Source organism: Hermetia illucens, chromosome 1 (assembly GCF_905115235.1).
Source record: "Hermetia illucens chromosome 1, iHerIll2.2.curated.20191125, whole genome shotgun sequence".
Taxonomy (NCBI): domain Eukaryota; kingdom Metazoa; phylum Arthropoda; class Insecta; order Diptera; family Stratiomyidae; genus Hermetia; species Hermetia illucens.
Window position 1 is genome coordinate 181,185,589 of NC_051849.1, and position 23,163 is coordinate 181,208,751.

The 23,163-nt window shown below is 41.6% G+C and overlaps 1 protein-coding gene across 2 annotated transcripts in view; it reads right to left on the reverse strand.

Moving 5' to 3' along the window:
* LOC119646257 (ubiquitin-conjugating enzyme E2Q-like protein 1) overlaps positions 1-23,163 on the reverse strand; it is a 142,902-nt gene that overhangs the window by 98,333 nt on the left and 21,406 nt on the right. For both annotated transcript variants that reach the window (XM_038046658.1, XM_038046660.1), the window contains exon 2: positions 8,207-8,252. The gene's annotated coding sequence lies outside the window, so the exon portion shown is untranslated. The remainder of the gene's footprint in view (positions 1-8,206; positions 8,253-23,163) is intronic.

Here is a 23,163-nt window from a genome sequence, read left to right on the forward strand (position 1 = left end):
TCTATTCGCTAGTGTTGATTTACATTTTGCAAATACCGATATTTCGGGAGCCACTTGTTCCCTTCATGCCAACACCCGACTCCTTGGGGATGCGAAAAGTTATCCCCTTGGTGAAAAATTGTGGAACTAATTTCGGATCGACAATCATCTGATTAAAATGATTTACCAATACCCTGTGAGTGCTCTTGAACACCTTCAGCCAGAAGTTGTGAATCTTATCAACCCCTGGCGTCTTCCAATTACCTGCCTTTTCAAGGGCTGCTTCTATGTCAGCTTCAGTAATAACAGGCATGATCATTTCGGGGAGGGCCTCGCATGAATGCATAAGGTGTGGGAGCCACGCTGCTTCTAAATTGCAACGGCTGGGTTCGCTCCAAACACTTCTCCAGAAGTCTTCTGCCTGATGCAGATGGAGGTTACTTTCACGACTTGAGTTGGTGAAATTTTTATAGAATCTCCCTTGGTATTGGAAGAGTAAGGTGTTGTCTCTCCTTCGCTGAAAGCTCTTTTGATACCTACGGATGCGATTGGAACATACCGCAAGTTTCTGCTTCAGCACCTCGAGAATTTCTTCGATTGGCACATCATTGGAGAGATGGTAATTTCCAATAATGTTTGCAACGTATCTGTGCACTCTTGGTGATGGATTTCCATGAAGTGCTTCGGGCCAATCTCCTTTCTCAACTTTTCGAGTCTTTTATTGAGCCGAAATACCAACAACAATAAAGTCCTCCTGCATATACCTCTGTTATTCGCTCCTTGGTGTTGATTATGAAGAGGAATAACTGTCGCAGCTGCAACGTAAATCAGGCTGTGAACCTCTGTAGCAGTAATCTCGCTAGCCAAACAATCAGCCACAATTCTGTCAACGGCAGCAATGATGTTAGTAATTGCCGAAATAAACTTTAGTTTTAGGATCTTTGGCTTAGCGTCTGGGAGAATCTCAGCATATTCTGTGAATGTGCCCTGGAATGCGATCAAAGCCTCATTATAAATTGGATCGACATCCCCAGTTACTAAGCTGACTAATGGGTTCATGGAATCCCTTACAGGTGAAGTACTTGTGTTGTTCTTTTGCCTAGTCCGGGAGATTTTTTGCCTAGTTGGTAGGACAACCCGATTGTTATTGACTATTACCGGGTATTGGTTGACGTTCTGTTCCGGAACATGACTTAGTTCCGGAAAACGAGTGATGAACGCGTCATGTAGTCGGTTGTCTGTACCCTCATGGATTCCGCTCCGTGACACGATAATAGGCGCGGACGATAAATTCATTGAGTTGGTTCGTCCAAATCATGCGATGGTTGACGGCATAACCGCCAAAACATCCAAGGGCGAAGAGCCGCTCTGATGTTGTTAAACGACTCTTGACCGTGTTGGGTACTGTCTTCATGTCCCTGGGGTCCCATTAAAATTATTTAAAATGTCCCCAATTTTGGGGAGGCAGTCAAACCTGCAACCTCCAAAGGTAGGAAAGGGAAGAATAGGTAAGGGAAGACGAACACAAATGGAGACGTTCTGCTTGTCCGCGGTTACTAATTTATAAGATTAATTTGCGATATTCGTAGCTGACCCGGTAGGCCATGTCATTATGTGCAACCAATGACACGCGCCTGGTTGCATGCAGCTCTGCGTTTGCCACGCAGGTTGGTATTAACCTGGTACGCCAGGTATATATGTATGCTGTTATAACTAGCTAAAGATTTACCAATATGCTACAAAAAAAAACAAATAACTCATAAAAAAACAAACCCCACCAGTAACCTAAATATCTTTATTGGCAATACATAGTCCAGCATGAGTAAAATATCTGGCAACTTTAATTGTGGAATTATGTCAGTCAGTCTGGTAGTCAAGTATAGGTATTCTGAGCCCATGAAGGATCATAAAGCAGAAGACGAGAACGGAAAAAGGATGAAATCAAAAGCATGTTTTCAGACGTTACTTAGAATTGGTAGAGAACTCGTATACCGGTCCGCATTCACCTAAAATATCCTAGCGTTTTTTAGTAGCTAAGCAAAAATATCTGGATATGCTATTGATATCCAAAGACATGATATATTGTGTCTATTATAAATAACAGTGTTGTGACGATAAAAAGTAAATATCGACCGGTATTCAAGTTCTTTCCCATTCTGTTCTACTCCAGTTCACAGAACTTGTGTCGAGGGAATTGGACGACATTGTAATGATTCAAAGGCAAGGACGTTGGGTGTGGTGGAAATAAATTTGTAATCTGTTGCTTCAGTGACACAGAATGGAATGTCTTTCACATTGTATTATAACGGACCATGAAAAATTGATACACTGTAATAAATCGAAGCGCAAAGTATAATGTTTTAGGCCACGTTAACCTCCAGTCGAGTATAGTGCATTAGGGGTTGTTCCTACCCATAGAAGTCGTGACTAGTAAACATTACCAACGACAATTGATGGAATCGGCTTGAACGCTGAAAAAATAAACGCCACCATATCATACGAGTCATTTTCCAACCCCCCACAACTTTTGGCGAAAGGATTCGAGAAAATAATAGAGACAGACGCTCAACTAAGGTATTTTACCTCTCCTCCAATTTATCAGCTCTTTCGATCGGTAACTTACGATCTTTTATTTTGATCAGAATACTGAATGAAAACGGGCCGAAAGCATGTAGGTGATCTACTGGATTGTTAAAAAAGTGACCAATATTAAAATCCGGGCATCGTCGTAAGAAATATATAAGTGTTCAGGGAGGGAGTATAAATCCCACGGGTCCTCAATAATATTGAAACCCAAGGATTGTGCGAGAAATATGTGGTAGGATCTACGACAACAAGGCCCAAGGTTTGGATGGCATTCTTAGCAGAGTTTTGAAGTTGACACTGAAGACTAGGCCCAATCTTGCCACTAACACCTTAAGGGCGCGCCTAAAGGAAGAAATTTTCCCTGGAGAGTGGAAAAAATAAAAGTTGGTGTTGCTTTCCAAACCCAACAAGCCAGCTGGAGATCCAGCGTCATATCCCCTGATCTGCCAGTTGGATTCAATGAGGAAGATGATGGAAAGAGTCATCTACAACAAACTGCGCCAGCATGGTTTTTCGCGCGCCGAATCTACACTGGATACAATAAGCAAGGGCGTGAATCTAGCAGCTGTTGTGCCATGCTGACATTGGATTCTAAAAACCCATTCAACTCCGCAAACTGGAACCGAACCAAGGGGACGTTGGCTGCCATAGATATTTCCGAATATTTAGCGAGTCTGGATGCAAATTACCTTCTGTCATGGAACTGATCACACATCGGAGGCGGGAGGTGGTGAATTCACCTCCGTCGACGCCTGGGGCGAGGACGACGCGCGAACTTCCTCCCTTCTTGTGAAGCGGGCGCAAGCAAACCCTCATGAAGTTGCTTTTCTCACACATGTTTTTTTGGACTAAGGGGAAATTTCAGATAACCGTTGTCCGCTTTGCACTTTTGTGTAAGTTATTTTTGGGTATATTCCAAAGTAATATTGCATTTTTGACTAGACGGGAGTAGAGGCTTCCAAATTGTTGACCCTGATGGAGGAGACATCACGAAGATTGTGCTGAGTGAATGCCGCTTCCGTGACTTGGTGAATTTGGTGAGCGAAACTAGGGATACCTGAGCCAATTCAAAATTATTGCAAGAGTATCTGTCCCTGTGACGGCGGGTTCCTCTGCGAAAGAAGTGTGGAGTTTTGTGTGTCCAGATTGAAGTGCAAATTTCGACAAGAATAGATTTATCGCTGACGCACCGTTAGCTCAGCGCTGGATGGTCTATATCTACTTGAGGAATACAAATCAGTAGCAGTGAATATTTGCACTGTGTAGTGGCGATGCCGGATATACTGCGAAGTCCTTGTTTCGCGCGCTAGTGGAATGCCTATCCTTGCATAGACCTCGGAATGCTCGAGATTTGATTTGCGGAGTGAAGTGTGTGAATGAAACGGAGTCTCAAGCGACAGTGGAATTCAGTTTGAATAGAAAGGTGGTTGAACAAATATAGGAATTGCAGCAAAAAAAACAAAAAAAAGTGAGGAGAAACGGCAGCCCGAGGAACAGTCAGTTTGCAAGCCTCTGAACGGCGGGAACGGCGCGACGACTCAGCGAAGACGGCCATCGACGGCGGGACAACGGTAACTGGGGCCTGAATCGCGACCAGTGCCAACGGCAGTATACGGAACAGGACCCGGGTTGGCGGCCGACGCGCTGTGGTGAACAAAACGAAGTACATTGCGTGCATTACCCACAGCTTGGCGATCAAACGACAACTGCAGACTTCTGGAAACGGCTCAGCGAAGGCCGCCAGCCACCCTTCCTCGTCTCGACCTGCATCCTCTCACCGCCAGCGCAACGTAAATCAATTTGTTACTGGATCTGATTGTAGAAAAGAGAGGTCATCTAACGGTTTAAGAAAGCAGTTTTCGAACACAACTACACTTTCCTCAGCACTTTCAGTCGCATCGACAACCATTTCAGCTACAAGCAGGGACCTGGAGTCAAAGCCTGGTATCATTCATTAAATCGTTGTGCAGTAACTTCGGTGGCAGCAAGCCCAAGCGTATGCAGCTTAACAAAAGGCGCAAGAACAAGCCAGCAGCCAACTCAACGATAAGCAGTGCAACAGCAGTAGAAAACCCAAGCGCATACAGCTCAACATAGGTCACAGTCCCCGTCGCGGTAGATTACACAGCAATCGCCGAGGAGCAGAAAGACGACGTAGAGCTTAGGAGCCTAAGGGAAAATTCCAAATATAAGTTCAGGAGTTTTCTATCTTCGGTTCAAACTCCTACTTACTCTGCGAGACCTCAGATAAGGGACCTACGCCATTTATTTCAGCCGATTTCAGCAAGGAAGTATTTTACGCAGTAGACGATCTTGCGCACCCAGGCATCAGGACGACGAACCTGTTACTCACTGCAAAATACCTCTGACCGTCCATGAACAACAACGTAAACACTTGGGCCAGACAGTGCATCGCGTGCCAGAAGTGTAAAATCAGCTAGCACGTGAAAAAGGAAGTAGGCGAATTTCTTCGGTCCATTAAGCGCTTCCACACCAGCCACCTCGACATCATTGGCCCTTTGCAAGACTCGTATTGCCTCACAATATCCAATACGCGGTGGCCTGAAGCATTACCTCTGACTGACATTACGGCATAATCATGCGCCGAGGCCCTCCATCGAGAATGGATCTCGTGGTTTGGTGTACCAGCCGTAATCATCACGAACCAGGGAATGCAGTTTGAGTCTACTCTTTTTCTTTCGGAGTTAGGCAAGCTTCTTAGTTTCAAACATCACAGGGCCACTGCATACCATCCGCAGTCCAATGGGATGCTGAAACCTTCGCATCGGACACTAAAGGCCGCCTTAATGGCTCTCGACGATCCGTCGTGGTCGCTGTCCTTGCCTTTCGTCCTCCTCGGCCTTCGCATAGCTCACCGAGAGAAGTTCACGGCCAGCCCCGCGGAGATGGTATACGGAGAGAATCTGCCGATCCTGTGTCGGATATCAGAGCAGGGTGAAGCGATTCCAGCATGCTGTGCCTGCTCAGGGACGCGGTTTCGAAACTCCATTCCCCTCCGCTAAACCCACGCAGTTTCAGCTGGAGACAAAGTGATGTGGCGGCACATTGGAGGCATGAATCACGACAGCATTGCCGGTGGTGAATTCACCTCCGCCGATCGACTGTACTGCCGCCGGCACGGCTGGCGGCTTGGCACCAGGCGAGCCCGCGAACTTCCTCCCTTCTTGTTTCCGGCGCAAGCTCCTTTCAGACGTTTTTTTTTTATTAATGTTAAATTCTAGACAACAGTTTTATACTGTACACTTTTGTGTAAGTTATTGTTAGTTACATTCCAAAGTAATATTTTTGACCAGACCGGGGTAGAGGTTCCCACAAGAAGTCCAAAGGAGGATATCAAGCTCGGTACTGGGTGCTCGTTTTCCTGTCCCAGAAGAGGCATTCTGGTTTACGCATCGCTTGTAAGGACTATCGGGGACGGAAGCAAGTGAATTCAGTTTACTGGCTGATAACTTTGAAGGTTTGCTGTGCTTTTGGTGCATGATCCCAGGTGACGTGAGTGTGCTGTACTATGCAAGACATAGAACAGAATGTAGGCATGATACAAGGATAAAGCCGAGTGATCTTTTATAAGGTAAATGAACGAGTCTACAAAAGGTCGCTGGACGCACAGGCTCAATCTCAGCATTAGAGTGTAGCTTGAGCGGAAACATGGCGAGACCAACTACCACACTCAGTTTACGGGACATGCGGTGGCGTACCAGAGGATAGAGAGCATGTGATGTTGCACTGCCCAAGGTTCGCAATAGAGAGGAGGAATGTGAACAGGCAGCATCAGGCAGGAGTGTGAACCCGGAAAATATAGTTGCGGAGATGCTGATGTCGAATGAAAACTGGCTGACGAATTCCTCCGCCATCGTAAAAAAAAAGCAGCAACTGCTGAAAGAAGGAAAAAAGTAGTCAGGAGACGAAGCACGAGTGCCTAAAGATAAACCCATCCCGCCAAGTAATACCTAAATGGTGGTCCTCCGAGATTGGGGCTGCGGAGACTGGGGGTGGTTTCGAGTGTGTGCGAATTTCACATACGTGGGCTCTAACTCCGTCTTTCGCGCGGCGGACCTGGAGCGGACGTAAGATGAACTTAACGGGAGTTGCCTGGTCAACATGGACAGATAAAACCATCAGAAAAATCATATTAGAGACTGCTCCCAAGATACCACCGAAAATAGACGAAGTGCAAGCTACGCTATACCGTCTAAAAATGAACCTACCCCTGTTCACAACCATAAGACGAGTACGGTGCTCAACTTTCTTACTTGTGAATCATTCCGTTGACTCTGAGACATTTGTAAATCGCTTGTTGAGAGATGCTCAGGTGGTTTAGTAATTCGAGCGTTAGGCTATTTCAATGGAAGTTCGCAGACCAAATCTTGCTAGAAGCGAAGGAATTAGTATCGTTATTGGATACTAGTCGACTCAGCTGTGAGCGAAGTCAAAGTAATAATTCCGAACGAGGGCAATGATTACCATATTATCTCCTAATGTACTACTTGTTGTAACTTGGTAAATGTGTTGAATTTTAGTCCAAAATTTTTATAAAGGAAAAATTGATTTTTAGAGACTGTCAATCCCTCTTTATATATTTTTAAGTTAGGTAGGTTAAACAGTTTTTTGAATACTTTAAAAACATATAAACCACTATATAGAACGTGGCGTGTTAATCACACCCAAGCAACATCGTTGTCGATGTCGGGCAATATGTTTCAACACCAGCCCCCTCATTTTCAATTAAATTTATCCTGCTAAAAAATAGTATATTTTACATGCATTTACAACTTAGATAGGAAAATGGACGTTACGATAAAGGCGAAAAACTCTTAAACTGTATACTTCCGTCATTTTAAAATGTCATATAATATTAGGTATTAAACACGCTACTGTGCAGGACATACAGAATTCTCCTGCGTACAGAAAATTCCAGGAATTTTTTAAGTTGTCGAGAAATCTAGCTTATCTTGCTACTCAGAATGGCAAGGATGACAAAAGGAAAGAAATTGTTGACTGTTAAGTGTTGATTTTAACGTCTATCGATTTCACTGTATAATCTAGATAGCTATATGTATGTACATATGAACGAGTATGTTGCCAGTTACAATAGAAAAACTATGGCAAGTGTCAACTCAAATTTTGAGTCCCGTCCACAGAAAATACGCCATTCTGCTTACTCGCAGTAGTAAATGTTACTTGAGAGTTTGTTCTGATAATCCAAGAGAGTCTTATTCAATAGAAAAACTGACACCGATTGAATAACGAGAGGAAGCTTATGTCATCCAGCATAAATGTGTATTGATAGATCCTTTTCGTGTTTTATCGCCTGTTAAGTCCTTGAGGAGCGAGATCATGAAAGAAAAGCAGGAAGTGTTGAGCATGCACCAAAATGTGTCATCCTAAAACTGTTAGCAAATGTTCTGCTTTCAATAATAATCTTGCTTTCATTGACCTGACAGAATTTCACTTGTGGATAGGATTGATAATGTGGCATTGTTGATAGATTATGCAGATTACACTCCAGTGATCCACTTGAAGGAAATTGCTATGGAAATAGGATGCAGTAAACGGAAATGGAAACCCAAAATTGATTTGAATCGCAATATAGATACTTCCTGAGAAATTATTAGCTTACCTGAGAAGCCTAAACAGAGACAGAAAATTCTCAATAGACGTTGTATCTGAAAAGAAAATTATAGAAATTATTAAATCATCATCTGCTACTTGAGACAAACTGTTTAAATTTACTATTATCGATTATGATTAAACTTACTATTATCGAAAATACTAATAGATAAGAAATGAGATGCGGATGCAATTACTCAAAAGCAACAACAGTCAATTGCGCTGATCAACTGATAAGACTAAAGATAATAGACAACAGTGATTAAAAGTTCTCCTATCTATAATACATAATGCTCAAAAAAATATTGTTAAAATTTTAAATACTCCTAAAAATTCGTTACAATTTTACAGCTATCAGAGTTCGACAGGCTAATGTCAGCCATGTCAAGTATCATTTGTACCAGTGCATCGCTTTTTCGGTCTCTTTTGTTTCGAAATGGAGTGGGCCGATAAAGAAAATAGAATCGCGATAATAGCGCTACATAAGTACGGAATGGAAAAAAGTGCGATATTCAAAACCCTAAGAAAACTCAGTATGAGCTGTATGTTGGTTTATCTTGTTATAAAAGTATTTGATCCCTTTATATACAGCGCCATTTTGTGTTAAATTTAAGGGAGGTCCTCATATATGCGAAAAGAGGATGCAAATTTCTTTTCACAGAATGTGGCCATGTGGGGTATCAAATGAAAGGGCTCAAGGAATACTTTTCGAAACTGGTCCCATATTTGATCTCTGGTGAAACGGCTCAAAATATGATCTTCAAAAAGTGTAGCAGGTATCGTTCTCAGAACCTATCCAACTCAAAAATTTGAAAAAAATCACACTGGTGTATTTAAACGAAATCAAGGTCAAAATACATCCAGTTCCGATAATTGCACAAATAAAATTAATAATAGTACATTAGTATATTTTAGATATTTAACTGGACACACTTTTGGCAGGTTTTAAAAAATTAAATTTCAAAATTTCCCTCATTTTTCTTAAACTAAAACATCAAAATGGGGACTTAATGTCAACGAATCTCGGAAATTTTAGTTCTGGCCATAATAGCAAGTGTTATGATTATCTGGATAAGATAATATTTAAGACGATCCAGCAGAAGCAGTGTGGAAAAACGTGTTTTCAAGATAATTGAATTTCTAGTTTTAGAAGATAGACGACTTTGCGGTTTCATCCAGGGCAGAGGTAACTCATTAGATGTCGTCTTTGCCTCTGCCCTAAGAACAGCATGGCCGAAGTGGTTACCGGGTTTACTTGATCCCCTACATATATAATTCATAGCACGCTTTGTGTGTGAATTATATTCATGTTAAAAACCGCCTATAAGTGAAGTGTGTTAGAGCACTTCATTCATGACCTTAACGGTACACTACAGAATTACAATACCCTATAGGAGGCAATGTGGTCAGCATTGCGCTCGCCCAAGATTATTAGCCTGATTTAACTTAGGTACTCATTCACAGCTGAGTCGACCCGTATCCGACGTCAAATCACGATACAAATTCCACTGCCACCAGTCAGATTTAAACCGCGACCTTCCGTACGACAACCTTGTGCTCAAACCACTCAGCTATCCGGACACATAAATGAAAAGCCCAGGTTTTAGTGATAGGTCAATTCTCGTAAACCTTTACGTGTACAGACATGACTCCAGTATCTGTATTTTCAGCCGCCTTCTCTTCATAATTCACAGGCGATATCTCGTTGCTTCCAGATGACTGTAATCCCGTGAAGACCCTACGGAATGCAGATGATTTGATACTATACATATCCGTCAAAGAATCCATTAAGGGAGTCATCCCGTTTGTCGGATCCGTGGAATCGATTTTTTGGCATCAATTGTATCCAAATATAGTGTAGAATATTTGGGCAAAGTGTATTTTCGTCGTCCGGAAATTAGAGTGTTAAATAGGTAAAGTGCAGTATGTGTGTTAGGTTCAGTCTTTGTCTAGTTTACTGGCGGGGACGGCTCATCGTGATCGCTTTCGCCATTTAGCTCTATCGTATGCCTGATTTGGGTGCATCTCGAGTCTTTTAAAGTCGACCAACACTCAGAACCATAGAGGGCGACAGGACGGACGACATTGCCAATTTACCAATTTGGCTTCACTAAAAAGGCGAGAAATGAAGCCAAGACTTTACATCATCACATACAGATTAATGGTCAGTTAAGATTTTATTGTTAATAATCACATTATAATTTTTAAATACGTTTTTCTCGAAACCGCATATTGTCAGTTCGGTGCCACCATAGCCCAAAATCTTTTTAACGAGATTCTTTAGAATTTTCACGACTTATTCAGAACATATTTCTACGGTTGACAAACTAGGATAATTGCGATTCATCGGGCCGTTTTTAAGGTTTTCTGTAAACACAAAACTTATCTGAGTGTAATTATGCGATGTTTCAAGCGATTAATTATTTGAAGTAATAAAAAACTTGTTTTTTCTTTTTCACTGGTGTAAATATTTATTCTTGCAAATGCCGATATTTCCGGAACCACTTGTTCCCTTCATCAGTGCTAACAAGACTGATGAAGGGAACAAGTGGTTCCCGAAGTTTATACAAAACTTATTTTTGTGTATACACAAAACTTTATTAAAATCGGTTCAATGTCTGTCTGTCTGTCTGTCACACCTAATTTACTCAGAAACGGCTGTTGAATTTTAAGGCGGGATCCCCATCCATGCGAAAGGAGGGTGTACATTTTTTTTTCACAGGACATGGTTATGTGGGGTGTCAAATGAAAGGGCTCAATTAGTATTTTTCGGAACTGATCTTTTGCGGATGTTGGGTGAAACATAGGGGAGGTAGAGCACAAAATGTGCGCCCCAAAAAGTGAAATAGGTCTCATTCTCAGAACCTACCCAACCAAAAAATTAGTGATAGTGATGCAACTATATGAAATCTAAACCTCAAAATACATCCCATTCCGATATCTGCACAAATAAATTTAATAATAGTATATTACCGGAAAGCCCCCCTTAAGTTCATCCCAGGAGTGCAAAATTTAATGTCAGCATAGAAGATAGTACAGGATATAATCCTGAAAAGTTTGAAGGCAAAGTTATAGAAGGTCAAAGTTTCGCATTTCAGGTAAATTTATGGCATCCAAGACATGTATGGTGTCATCATCATATAAAATGAACTTACATATATTAACAGCGGGGTCGCGGGAACGTTTTGGTTTTCCTATTTTTACTTTTTTTGGTTATTTGCATTTCAGTGTCAACTACTCCAGGAAGACAAATGTATATGTATATGCTAACAAAGCTTGCCGGTAGTAACCAATATAGTAGACATGTGTTTTCTGGTTACGAGCTGTTTTTCATTTATGTGCCGAACATATATATGTATGCTTTTGTGCACGGAGTCAAATGGAAATGCGTGAAGATGCGACATCTATATGCATTTATTGTCATGCGGTAATAGGCAATGTTTGTTTATTTAGAGTGAACACAGTATTTATATCGTTGATTTGTATGTACATATGTGTATCTTGGAGTTTGGCAAAATATGACGGAATATTTTGCATTCTTAGGTACCTTTATACCCGAAGCGCCCGACTTTCGGTATCCCGACTTGTTTTTTAGCTGGAGATGTGGGATCACCTACAAACTACTCCCACTGCTTTTTTCTTCCGCCAAATTTTTTTTTGCGCTTTTCTCTCATGCTCCGCTTGAGTGGTCGGAATTGCTTGCGCGCCAGCTTTTCGCCCATTTAAGCATTTTCATCATAGTGATGTGGGGTCATATACTAGCTTTCAAAGTTCCTCCTCTCTGAGCAATATCGCAGATATTAGAGCATGACATGCTCTAGGTGTTCACATTTAAGACAACAGAGAAAATAATCCAACCTGAATCGGGACAGTTACTTCTTGTAACCACTATGCCCTGTTTCGAATTGTATCAGATGGTAGTTAAAATTCCTCATTTCCTTTTTCATTGGTAAAATAAGACATGCCACTTCACTTGGCACTTTCAAATGGCAAGTCAGCTTTATTCTCCTCCAATTTCTGACAGGCAATAGTGTTACCTCCCAAACCCTATTGTACATTACGTTCTACAGGAGGGGACCCAACAATGAACCCTGTAGAATTCCTGTTACGTCGGTGTACCCCTTGAGTCACCTATCCGTATTTTACCAGTTTCCTTTCCAACACATAGTTATTTGATTAGATTATTTAAGCAGTTAGACGGACTCATTTTAGGCAAGGACCTTTTTTTCATTCTCACCCCACTACCCATTGAATGCATTTTATACGCTTATTATCAGCACCGTACAATATTTACTGGATGAGCTAGTTTCAATACCACGTCTATGGTGTCGGTCGTAACATGGGTTTGGGGAAAACTAAATTATCGTTTCGATAGGCCATCCCTATATTCTATGATAGGAACAAGTCGGGAAACCGGAAGCTGGGCGATTCAGGTATGAAAGGTTTTATTTGCTTCTTCTGTGAGTATGTTTAAGTGTAGAACTATTCCATTTGTACGTAGCCCGTTATGTATTTGCATTTAGCATGTCTGACTACCCACTTCCATGTGATATTAATATATAGTTGCAGTAAATTTACAGAAGAGAGTCAGCTTTGAGCTACTGTAACTTTGTTAGTAATAGTACGATTTCGATCAAACCTGGGGATAATATGCTTCATATTATATTTTATACTACTACCAACTTTTATAACTCTGAGGTAACCTTAAGGGGGGTTTTACTCAATTTCCCCAAAAATATGGTAATATGCTATTATTAACTTAATTTGAATAGATATCGATATGGAGAGTATTTTGAGGCCTGGGCACCATATAGAGGCAGTTTCATGAATTTTTTCAGATTTTTCGGTTGGGTAGTTTCTGTGAATGGGTCCGTTAAAGAAATCATCACTTTCCACCCCTCTCACTCCCCGTCTTTTTAACAAATCTCAAAATTAAGACCGGCTTCGAAAAGTACTAATCGAGACCTTTCATTTGATACCCCAGATTACTATATTCGGTGAAAAAAAAATGTCACCCCCCTTTTACATGTATGGTGAGCCAACCCCCCCCCCCCCCCCACATTCAACCTTGAAGGATATCGCTCACAGCATGTCTGGGGGTCCACAGTTCCAACCTTCTCAACAAATTTCGTGTCAATCGGTATAGCCGTTTCTGAGCAAAGTGCTTGTGACAGACAGACAGACAGACATTGAACCGATTTTAACAAGGTTTTGTATTGCAAACAAAACCTTAAAAAGTTTGCAATAAATTACGATAAGTCTCCTGGTTGCTTATTCGACTTTGGTAGCAAAACTACTCCCTATCTGTTCCTGTTAAAGTTTACGTGCAAAAATCGGAGTCTGAAATGACAATGCAGATTATGATGCTAGAAAGCGACAGAAGGAGCAATGACAATTGTATGGACAACGATGCTACCAATTGATATCCTAACAATTGAGAGAGAATACTTGAAAAAGTTTGATGTAGAAAAGACTAGACTAGACAAGTACTATCCCAAGAGAAACGGAAATGATTGAGATCGCTAAATTACCGCCCAATGGCAATAACTAGGCAAACAATTTCACACTCTCTTTAGTAATTTCATCAATTTATTCAGAAGTGATAAAAGTTAATCTCCTTTTGATGAGTACAATGGAGCGCAGGAACATAGCGTGTGCCATTATAAATGGCTTATTTCAGACAATAGTATTTGGATTTCAATTGAAGATGGAAATTGCTTATTGCTGAAGAGTGAATATTATTAAGAATTTGAAATTGTAAGTATGGTTTCAATGTAATATAGGGCTAAATTCCGTTCCAGAACTTTTTTTAAGAAGAAAAAAATAAATATGATAGAAGAAACACCAATAGCAAAAGAGGACCTTATAAGAAGCTTTCATTATTAGAAGGAAGCATAGCAGTAGACGGCCGGTGATAGATGAGATCTAAGAGAGAAAAACAAAAAGGAACATTAGCCACAAATGAGGTAAGTAGGTGATAAGTTTTAAGAAAAGTTTCGGAAACGAGAGACTAAGAATATCCTTCGTCTACCAAAGAAGCCATTTAAATTTCAATCAGCTAGTACCAACATAATTCAATCATTTTTCTTCGTTTTTCTTGTCAACTCCCTTTAATAGAATGCCTTAATGTTAGGCTACGTTCCAAATCTGTATTTTCGACGAATTCAGGCCTTCAAGCACGACACTGATACTGATATCGTAAACACGAACATAAATGGAAAAGTCACTTCAAAGTCAATCACTGAAATTAGAATAATTTTATTCTGATGAAGTGAACAAGACACTAAGAACATTGTCACGTTTTGGAGTTTGGAATTGGACAAATAAAACTTTTGTGCGTGACCTCGAAGCAAGAGAAAGTAGCTGTGCACATTGACCAAGTAGGCTAGAAAGGAAGTACAAGTAAATCATTTTGAGGGATTCTTTGAAAAAAAAATAGGCATAAAAATCTCATTTATCCTTCATTTAGTCAACAATTCTAAATAGAGACATACCCTGTAGGCGAGTATTCTATACATATTCCTAGAATCACTGAAAGACAAGCCATAGTAGAGAAATAAAAAAATACAATTGCCGTTCTTGCGCAAAAAATAAACTCACGTTTTCGTGAGCATGATATTATAGCAAATAAAGTAGGAACGTATGCTGGAGAGGAGTCACAATGGAAATTTTATTGCTCATTTATGGTCTGGTGGTCAAAGGGTACTATAGGTCCCAGGGCGAAACGTGGATTGGTACCCACGATGGAGCATAAAACCAGGGAAATGCCTGCTGAACCAACACCAACAGCTCTATTACCAAACCTTATCTCCACCTCCACGTGGTGACGTGGTTTTCTTAACGAAAACCTGCCCACTGAGAAGGATTAAGGCGAGTCTCTCGCGCCTAAAAACGGGACAAATTGTACCAACTGGTCCTCCAGGTTGGGGGTTGGGTAGAGCTGACAATCCTACACGGAAAACAACTTGTTACGAAGCCACAACAGGTGCTTTGGACTGGACGGATTATACAACGACGAACCCGGCAACGACAACGGAATAACGATTTGCGCATTTTCTTATGGAACGTGTGCTCCCTCTACAGAGATGAAGCTGATAAACAGCTAGCCGATACCTTGTCCCAACATAGGGCTGATGTAACAGCGTTATAGGAGATGCGTTGGACAGGGACCGGTTTTCTGGAGAAGAGCCGCTACACCATATATTATAGTGGCCATCCAGTAAACCATGTGCTCGGAGTAGGTTTCTTAATCAGCCAAAAAATGAAACCTGCTGTTATCGGCTTTGAAAACATAAGAGAAAGGCTATGCACTCTGCGCTTGCGAGGCAAGTTTAGAAATATAAGCCTCATTAACGTTCACGCCCCTACAGAGGAGACTGCAGAGTCGGAAAAGGATACCTTCTACGAGGCAGTAGAAGGAACCCTCGCAGCTTGTCCCCGATATGATATCAAAATCATACTTGGGGATTTTAACAGCCAAGTAGGGACGCAGCCCGTATTCAGGCGGTACGTTGGCTCCCATAGCTTACACCAAAATACAAATGATAACGGACTGCAGATTATTCAATTAGCAGGGTCACACGAAATGGTTGTTGGAAGTACCTGGTTTTCGCGGAAAGCGGTCCATAAACATACGTGGGCCTCTCCAGACGGAACCACTTTTAACCAGATTGACCACGTTTTGATTGAACGCCGCCACCTCTCAGCCTTGATGAATGTCAGAACATATAGGGGGGCCAATATAGACTCGGATCACTATCTCGTTGGCATGGTGCTCCGAGCTCGAATAACAATACCACCTAGAATCCCCTCTGACAATCAGGTGAGAGTGAACACTGAAGCCATCCACAACATAGCCCTCTGCAACACTTATAAGAGGAAAATGGATGCCGCAATAACCGCAGTCAACAGAGGACCTGGAGATGAAGCATCAACAAATGATCTTCACAACCACCTCAAGAACGTTTTCATGGATACGGCCACAAACATACTTGGCCCCAGCTGCAAAAGAAGTCGGAACGGCTGGTTTGACGATGAATGTAAGCTAGCAATGGAACGGAAGAATGCTGCATACCGAGTAATATTGCATTCTCAAAGCACGCAGAGACTTATCACGAACTCCGGCGAGCGGAGAAGCGACTTCACAGACGGAAAAAGGAAGCCTGGGAGAACCAAGAAGTCTGTGAACTAGAAAAGTACAGGGAGCAACCGCACCAGGCCAACAAATTTTACCAACAAGTCAGCAGGATGAAGCCTTATATAGCTCGATGCGCATCCTGCCGAGACGAAGAGGGAAATCTGATTTTCGACAGAATGGGCATATTGGAGCGATGGGTTGAGTACTTTGATGAACTACTGAACAACCAGAACATCGGCGAGTTGGAGGTCTCGCCACCTGAAGACGATGGACAAATACTGCCACCACCAAGTTTAGGAGAAACAGTCCGTGCAATTCATCGGCTAAAAAATCATAAGTCGCCAGGAGCCGATGGAATTACAGCCGAATTGGTTAAATATAGAGGCGACCAATTACACTAAGAGATTCATCAACTTGTGCTCAAGTTATGAGACAGCGAATCAATGCCTGACGATTGGCAAAGAAGCATTATCTGTCTCATATATAAAAAGGGAGATATCACACAGTGCAGCAATTATATACGTTTCTGAGTACCCTCTATAATATATTCTCCTCTATCTTGCTAGCCCGGATAGCCTCATACGCCCAGAACATCATTGGCCCATACCAAAGAGGCTTCACTCCAGGCAAATCAGCAACATATCAGATTTTCTCTCTGCGGCAAGCGATGGAAGAACTGTTAGAGCCGCCTATGATAGCATAGTCAGGATAAAACTGTGACTATGACCAATGTGCGCGGCCAGATAAAAGCAGCAGGATCACTCTGAAGACTATTCGACATCAACAACGGTCTACAACAAAGGGATACCCTATCATGCGTCCTCTTTAACCTGGCCCTCAAGAAAGTGATCCGTGATGCTGATGTAAATGCGAGGGGTACGATCCGCTTTAAGTTCACCCAACTACTGGCCTATCCTGACGATATCGACATCATGGGAAGAACCACCCGACACGTACAAACTGCCTTCATCCAGTTCCAGCAGGCGGCACGAGATCTTGGGCTACACATCAATGAAGGTAAGACAAAATATATGGTGGTAACGTAAGCACCGAAGACAAACCAACCAACAACATCAAACCGCATTGGTCAAACAGGAAAAATAAGGATAGGAGAATACAACTTTGAGACCGATGACAATTTCTCCTATCTAGGGTCGAAAATCACAACCGATAACAGCTACGAAGATGAAATCCGCGCACGGTTGTTGTCAGCCAACAGAGCCTATTTCAGCTTACAAAAACAGTTCCGCTCGAAACGTTTCACCATAGGGTCAAAGCTCTTACTGTACAAGACAATGATCTTGCCAGTCCTCATGTATTCCTCGGAAACTTGGGTTCTTAGCAAGAAAAATTGCCAACTCTTGGGCGCGTTCGAGAGAATAATCTGCGAAGAATTTTTGGCCCCCTACATGAGGATGGACGATTCCGTAGCCTACACAATGACGACATCTATGAGCGATACCATCACCGTCCGGTTGTGGATAAAATCCGGCTCAATAGGTTACGGTGGGCGGGTGACATAATCCATATGGATGAGGATGATCCCACCCGGAAAGTCTATAAGAGCAATATCTATGGTAGAAAAAGGAGACGAGGCAGACCCTGCCTAAGAGGGAGCGATGGCGTAGCTCAGGACGCCAGACAGCTTTTAGGGATATCGAATTGGTGGACCTCGGCGCAAAACCGGGATGTCTAGAGTTCCTTATTAAGGCAGGCCTAGACCGGATACCGGTTGTTGCGCCGTTGATGATGATGATGAATATATTGCTACTTTTACAACAAAGCTGAAAGTGTTATTTTTCGCACAGGTGTAGTGAAACTTTTCTGATTTCTTGATGTGCTAATATGAAAATAACTTTAACTGCATAGTAACCTGGTGCTATACGATCACCTAAGGATTTTCCGGGGAAACCGTGCAAATTTGCATCATGGTCATCATTTTGAAAATGAGGGGACATTGGCGTCGTGACGTTCTGGTTTGTGGTTTTTAAATGTGCAAAGCAAGTTGTCTCGAATTCACCTTAATCAGTGGAAATGTAATGATTTGCAATCTATCCTGTATTGCCAGAACCGCACAATTCGAATCGACACCTTCCTACTGCAGTAGCGTGCGTGCTTAACCTTCCATGCAGAAACATTTAAGCTGATCAGTGTAACTTGAGAAGATCTCATCTTTCAGCATTTCAGGGATTTTTTTTGTACATATATTGACCCAATAAAAAAGAATCGCTGGTGATATCCGAACGTGTTGCAAATTGCCATCGTCTGCAGCGACCTGTTCCATACTGGAAATAATCTGATTCTCTTCCTTTCCATCAAATCAAATCAACTTAATGGCAATTATATAAATTGATTTGGAAATGTACACAAATACAGTGATTTAGTCACGTAATCAAGCCAGACTCTTGCGTCAGAATGTCACTAAGTCCAGGTATGGTAGCATATTGGCCGTTAACCTTCGATTGTCAGTTTATAAAATATGCACACTCTCGGGTTTGCAAGACTTATGGCTACTATTTGACATGCATCAAACAACTACAATAATTACAGAAAATTGCAAATGTAACAAAACGTGTATTGAAAAAAAGATACAAATAATGCCATTGTTTCCTCGAAGTAGCAGAATATGCAGAACAAGTGCATTTCTCTTATGCATGATTCCACATTTATTCATTTAATTCATATTTATAAAAACATTGAACGGACCATTCGATATTCATTTGGAATCAGTCCAATTGATCATGTAAGTTAGAATGAGTATTCTTATTACTTCCTACGCGAGTCCACCGTCATGGTCGACTGAATTATAAACTCCATGTGCATATCCGATAAATTAAATTCATTGCAACAGTAGCACCTTCAAGATGTCCCTCTCTGGATTATATCCATGTGCAAAGGAAAGTTCGCTCATCTTCACAATTTGCTTAGTTGGTTATGAGCTTATAAAAACTTTTCACGACCCTCAAGGTCTATGTCAACCATAGCATGCTTGAAATTTATTGATTATGGTATAACTGACAACATTAGATATTGGCAAAAGTCAAGTCGGTGATATAATTTTCTGTTTTTATGTGAACAATGGCACTCTACCGTATAAACTCTAGTAAATAGGCAGATGTAACTAATATACATTGTACATACTTGCTGAACTCTTGAAAAGTTGACCTTATTTTCGTGAAAATGATTTCACTCATGCAAAGCCATTTCCCAGCTATACCACGTAATAAACATTGTATTTTTCTTAGCATCTTACAAGTATCTTACTCCGTTCCTACGTGTGCGTGATAACGGGAGTGATAAAAGTGGTAAAATATTAGCAAAGTTTTGTGCTAATTTTGTTACTTCCAGAAAGTTTACTAATTCTGAAACTTAACGAAGCAAGCACGATTGACATTCTAAGGAAAGTTGGATGAAAGTTTATTGAAAATCTCTTTGTATATAGGAATTGGCTATCTGATTTAATGTTTTGTATCTTTCTCCCCGAAAGCGGGTATTTATAGCAGAATAACGATAATTTTTTAGTGTCCAATGTATGATCAAGCAAAAATTGCACCAGCAACAACGTAACAGTGCACTATGAGATTAGATTTTTGTCTGCTATTTGTAGTCTAGCCTAAAACTGATAGACAAGGGGTAGCTTCGATCCAAGCTACAATTTTTAATTCAAATGTAAATATATATTTCGGGAGTGACTTACCCCCTTCAGCAGTACAAAGCTACTATCATACCCTTTGTCTACCAATTTTAGTGCACTATGATCAATTTTTTAACTAAATAGATATCGAACACTACCTTCCCATCCTTGTTCATTATTTCAACGTCCCAGAAAGGGCAGGTGTTGTCTATTTCCATCTCCATTGTAAAGACAATTTTCTTATGGACATCCAAAATCATGTAGTCTGACAGCACCACATGCTACAGCGTATTAAATGTGGAGATGCAGAAGTATATTGATAACATCATACAGCATACAGAACCCCAGTAGCATCTGCTATCACACAATATGATCGTATTTTAGTATGAGGCGAATCACAGCTGTGTACATACTGAGAACCATCCTCGGCCGAAAACCCCACTTCTGACAAAGGTCCTCTTGTAAGCGTAGAAGGCTATACAGACCTTCTTAACCCTAAGCACAATGTTCAGTGTCCTATTTAACTTCGGATCTAGGATCATACTCAGAATATTTTGCATTTGAGAAAAGAACCAATATTTGTCCATTTGACCGTGGGAAGTGGAATTCCGGTACTCTTGTCTGAATTGGATTTATGCCAAGCCCGTATTTTGCAGTCCACAGGCAAACCATCCCCATTGCACCCTCCATGATTTTACTCATAATAGAAAGGCATTGCTGACACTAAGTTGTGGGCATACGCCGTCATCTTCACTCCACTCGCTGCCCAATATGTGTAGAAGTGATAGACGCATCACTATGACCCAGATCACCGGAAAAATGATGCCACCGTTTGCCGCATCTCCGCTCACAGCTGAGTAGTTACCTCCCAGATCAGACTGAATTAACCCAATTTTTAGTATGGATACTATCCAATGCGTAAGATACCTCTCCAATCCTATTCTGGTTAGACCTTCCTTACTGGCTTTAGCGTTAAAGTTATTGAGTGCCTAATCTACATCCAGGAAGGCAGCTAGAGGATATTGCTTGTAGTGCAGCGATCCGTGATAATTACTTCGTCAAGAGCGGTTTCTATTAATTTGCCTTTGAGGTGGGTGTGCTGGAACTTCTCTCCATAACCGCCCTTAAGTGGATGCCCAGGACGTGCTCTATGGTCTTCAAGGACTCATGGTCTCAAAGCCACGACTGCCCGCGTGCGATACGTGTGGTACGTATCCGAAAGAAATGCAGCTTCGGTAAATCTCTACAAGCCACGACATAACCTTCGCTTGCTGTTTCTGCAATATGATTGCCATTATGTCGTCGGGCCCGAGAATTTATATGCAGAGGAGCTGTTTATAGCCCAGCCGATTTTATCGCTGGTAATTACTAATTTGATAATCTCACACCACTTAGGTTGCATACCCTCCAAGTAAGCCTTTGACTGTTTTCCTCGCTGGCGGCAAGTCCGTCTGAACCAGCAGCGCCAGGAGCCTTTCAATCTCTTAAGAAAAGATGAATCTCGCAGATTCGCTCATGCTTTCGATGTTCTAACAATACTCCAGCCCGAACCGCTTCCTTCAGCCAGTCATTGCATGGCTATCAGTATTGGTGCTCCTAGTGGATCTAGAAGACCTCTTTAACCTCTCTTCTTGACACTGGACAGATCTTCATTCCATCACGATGAAAATTTCTTCTTGTTCTATTTAGCAGGGCACGAGACTTTGAATGCAGTATCGAATGTCTTTTCGAGAGGCTCATTGCAAATTACGCACCGGCGAATTTGTTCTTGATAACATGACCAAACTTCCTTCAGTCCATCCTTCTGGGAACTCTGAAAAGGTAGGGAACCTCTACAGTGAGATTTAGACTGAAAGGTATCCAATTGTGATCTGATAAAGATCTCTGGCCAGACACTCTGATGTTCTCAACCTTGAAAGTCCCATTGTCGATAAGGCGATATCAAGGACTTCCTCCCAGTCATCACAGTTCTCCGAGCTGAAAAAATGGAAGGTTGGTGTGCTGCCCTACAATCACCTCTTTCGTTGATTTTGATGCTGCCCCAAAGCGCATGTCTTGCATTGGCGTCTCAGCTTATCAGCATTTTTGCTATGATGGTGGGCGTCAAATATTGTAGTTTCTCTAGTGGACCTGATCGGTCGTGAGCCAAGTAAGGCGAGGAGATATACACGTTCTCCACTTCCGCCTGCTTCTGTTTACGGTTAGATCGTTGTCGTTAGATACGGACACAGAAAAGCGTGCAGGCTCTTCCTGTCGAGAATATATGCTTTAAATCTGTCCCGATTAGTATCTTTTGTGCTGTGGAATAAATTGAAATATTTGCTTTCAAGCCCTTTGATGGCTCAGCGTCCGAACTAAGGCTTCTGTATTAATCGTGGATGTCTTCCTCTAGAAGGAAGACCAGCAGATTATCTAAGACTTTCTTCGAGTGCTACAGATTTATCTGCGCTACCCTCAGCATAATCTGTTCATGTATGATGCTCCTGAGTCCCCGTCCGACCATCAATTTTCACCTCCTCTTACGGCTCGTTGTCGGCGTTGACTGAATCCAGGTCGTCTTCCGTTTTCGCGGAAAATTGTAAAGACAATTTTCTTATGGAGATTGTTGAATCTTATCAAAATGGACTCGGCGCTTTGCTTTTTGACCACGGCAACAATATCATGCACATATCTTAGCCAGAATCTCATCTAATCCTTCGAAGAGTTGGATTCACCTTGTTCGTGACTGCTTTGTCGTACTTCTCCTTCTCCACTATGACAATCGTATTTCTTTATTTGCACTCACGTACTAAACCGGTTTTTGTTTGGGGCTCTGGACGACACCTGATTCGTTACTCTTTATTTTGGTCTTGTTATTCTTCGTATCATCTAGCCTAATTTTAACTAAGCCTCTTCCTATGATTTTTTTTTCTCTATTGGACGATACTGAATGGCTACGTTGATGTTCACTAGTATGTCTTGACTTGGAAGTCTACCTTCCTTAAGAGCGAAGTTCAAGTCATGGTTAAGACCTGTTGATGATGTTTTGTATGCGCTCGACTTTTGTTCCTTCCTGTAATTTCCTTGACAGTCCCTTTTCGTCTTTCCGCGGCCCGGATTATTTTCAGGTTTTGAAGAAATGATCGAAGTATATAGTTAACAGTTATTTAATTCCAACGAAAATCCCAATATAAATAGAGGCACATGATTTATTCAA